Source organism: Elephantulus edwardii, unplaced genomic scaffold (assembly GCF_000299155.1).
Source record: "Elephantulus edwardii isolate Elephantulus edwardi_28Jun2011 unplaced genomic scaffold, EleEdw1.0 scaffold00039, whole genome shotgun sequence".
In the NCBI taxonomy this organism is placed as follows: domain Eukaryota; kingdom Metazoa; phylum Chordata; class Mammalia; order Macroscelidea; family Macroscelididae; genus Elephantulus; species Elephantulus edwardii.
In genome coordinates this window covers 13,406,012-13,409,519 of record NW_006399789.1, presented here as the reverse complement: position 1 = coordinate 13,409,519, position 3,508 = coordinate 13,406,012, and positions in this window count along the sequence as shown.

Genomic DNA, 3,508 nt, shown 5'->3' with positions numbered 1-3,508 from the left:
TTCCTGAGATGATTCTGAAATTCATGTGGGATGAAATCAAAGTCATATTTTGGCTCCTGTGGATTTGGTTTAATTTTCCTCAGCTTCAGCTTGAGCTTGCATATGAGTAGTTGGTGGTCTGTTCCACAATCAGCTCCTGGCCTAGTTTTCACAGCTCATATTGAGCTTCTCCAGTGATTTTTTTTCTCCAGATGTAATCGTTCTGATTCCTATGCCTCCTCCGGGGAGCCTGGAAGCCGCACAGGCAGAAGTCGAAGCCAGGCAATAGAGAAGCGACTCACGGCAGTAGTTTCTGACATGCCTACAGGTACAAAGCCCCAAGGCGGAGCCAAAAATCGGTTCATTAAAATTAATTAAAATAAATCCAATATGATTTGTAACACTTTCACTGAAATAAAAAAGTGATGTGGGGGGAAAAGACATGATTAGAAAAGTAGAGGGCCAGTGAAAGATACAAAGATACTCAACAATGTAGATTAGCACAGTGATTACAACTGTTAATTTTGGCATGGTTGAAATTATAAAGGTGGTGCCGAATAGGGCAAGATTCCAATCTGGCATTCCTAGGGTCTCCATGAGTTTTATTCAGTTTCACAGAAGTAACAACAGCAATGTTAACACACTCTCTTTGCAATTTAACAGTATATTATGATTATTGTTAGGAAAATCAACTTTACTTATTGCAAAGGGGATATTAAGTCATAAAATCTTAGTCTCAATATGGATTGTGTCCAACATGAATTGAAGTTTAACATCGAGAACACAAAGATTCTCACTACTGGACTAATTAGCAGCGCCATGAGAGATGGAGAAGAGATCGAGCTTGTTAACAATTACTACTTGCTCAGCTCCACAAACAACACTCTTGGCACCAGCAGTCAGAAAATCAAAAGATGAATTGCACTGGGGATGTCTGCTGACAGGATCCTCTCCAAAGTGCTAAAAAGCAATAATATCAGTCTAGAGACTAAGGTGTGTCTGATCCAGGCCATGGTCTTCACAGTTCCTTACTATGTTCAGAGAACTTGAGAAGACTACGGATGACTGAAGAAGACTTGATTCCTGTGAGTTGTGGCACTGGAGAAGGGTATTGAGCATACCATGTACTGTCAAGAAAAATAATAATTCTGTCTTAGAGAGTGAAACCAAGTTTTTCCTTAGAGGCAAGAATTTTGAAGTTCCATCTGACATACTTTGGGAATGTGGCCAGGAGGGACCAGTCTTTGGAAAAGGACATCATGCTTGGAAGAGTGAAGGGACAGCACAGGAGAGAAAACCCTGGATTAGATGGATTGATACAGTGACTGGGACAGTGGGATTAAGTGCGTTGGAGTCAGTGAGATTGCCTCAGGATAGGGCAGGGTTCAGAGCTATCATTCATGGGGTTGCTATGAGTCATGGGTGTCTCTCTGACACCTAACAACAACAAAGAATGAGGCTAGAGTAACTGATTTAAATACTTTCATGAATATAGTTATTAGTAAGATGATTGTAAGGGAAAATTTACTTTTTCGAGTATGAAGATTAATGGCTAGAAAAGCCAGGGTGTTTGTGGTGTCAAGGATTCATAGTTCATAAAGGCTTTCTTAGCCATTGAATTTGACTTTGCCACTTGAATGGGTGAAGACATGTGAATAAGTTATGTTGGTCTCTGTGCAAGGTTATTGACTAGTCTTGTCATTGAGTGGATTCAGCAGCAGAAATTGAGAATCTGACCACCAGCGAAGAAGCAGCAGAGCATACAGTGTGCATTCTCTGTGACCAAAGATTTCTGTGTCCCTCAGACAGCAACCTACAGGAGCAGCAGCCACAGCAGTAAACCAGAGACCTGACATGAGACAGAGCTGGACTCGAGACTGCTACCCTATGTAACATGGCTTCGGAACCTTCACCCAAGGTTGTTGGAAGACTGAGGAAAGAGATCCACAATAGGTAGGACAATATGTTTTGTTTAACACTGGCCTAAAGTTTGAAGCTGAAGGCTGATATGCCTGTGAGCACATTTTGGAAGTTCTCCTGACTGAGCTATTGTATCCTGCTGCCAATCTGAATTATAGCCTTTTGACTTCCCTAATAAACCTCATAATTGGGGGTGAAGGGTTGGAAGAGTGCAAACTATTAAGATACAAGACAAAAAGCAAACAAAATTGATAAATAAAGCTTGGACTTCAAGAGCCCTGCTTTCTGACATTAATGTTTAAAATTGTCCCAATCTATAAAATTGTCCACAATGCTTATATTTTGTACACATTCAAACTATTCTACAAATCAGTTGAACAATTAAGGTTTCAGAAAGGAAAAGAGGACACAAGGAATTTTACTATGTGAGCTTAAAAAATTTATGCATGGTGTTGCAAAATTTTGGAGTAAATGGGTAATTTTCCATTATGTTGTTCTGTTAAGCTTGTCCCCAAATTACTCAGAGAAACATTTTGCACATGGAGCCAAAAGTTCATGCACAGAAGCAGCCAATTAAGTTCAATTTATCCTTTACAAACAACATGTTTCCTCCATTTTTCTCCTCAAGGGGAAACAGCCACCACTTCCCTATTCACTGCTTTCTAGCAATGGGCTCAGCTATATTAGATATTGTAAGAATAGCACAAGATAGGACAAGGTTTAGATCTGCTGTTCGTAGGATTGCTATGAGTCAAACTTGACTCAATGGTACCTAATAACAACAACAACAATAATTATTTACTTCTATGAATGCAAGTTTTTCTCTTCCACATTTCTCAACATTTTCATGTATTTAACTGAAAGTATTCAGAGAGATTTTTGTAAGAAATGGATGTTTTTGGCACTGTAGGATACAAAGATGAATGGAACATAATATCTCTCCCAAGAAGTTTATAGTCCATTTGAAGAACTAACACTTGTGCACATTTAACTTGGCACAAAGTAGAGGCCAGAAAAGATTAATTTGGAGGTAGTAAGTCTGCTGTCAGGGACCTCTCTAAAGTACTGAAGAGCAATGATGCCAGTCTGGAGACTAATGTGTGCCTGATCAAGGCCAAGGTCTTTGCAGTAATTTGCTATGCATCAGAGAGCTGAAAAATTAATAAGAAAGATAGAAGAAGATCTATGCCTTTGAGTTTTGATACTGAAGAATAGCTGAACATACCGTGGACTGCCTGAAGAACAATCAAGTCAGTCCTGGAGATGGTAAAAAAAAGCTGCTCCCTAGAGGCAAGGATTTGGAATCTCTGTCTCACATACTTTGGACACATGGCCAGGAGGGACTAGTCCTTGGAGAAGAACATCATGATTGGAAGGGTGGAGGGAGCGCAGGAGAAGATGACTCAGGGCGGGGTTCAGAGCTGTTGTACATAGGGTGGCTCTGAGTCATAGGTGATTAGACAGTGCATAACAACAACAAGAAATTGAAGGGAGTGCTAAATGAATTTAAGATGCAAGTGTAACATCTAAAATATAATCCACCGGTAATAAAAGAATTGAACTTGAAAAGAATATAAAATTAAAAGATTGGTGGACGATTTATCAACAA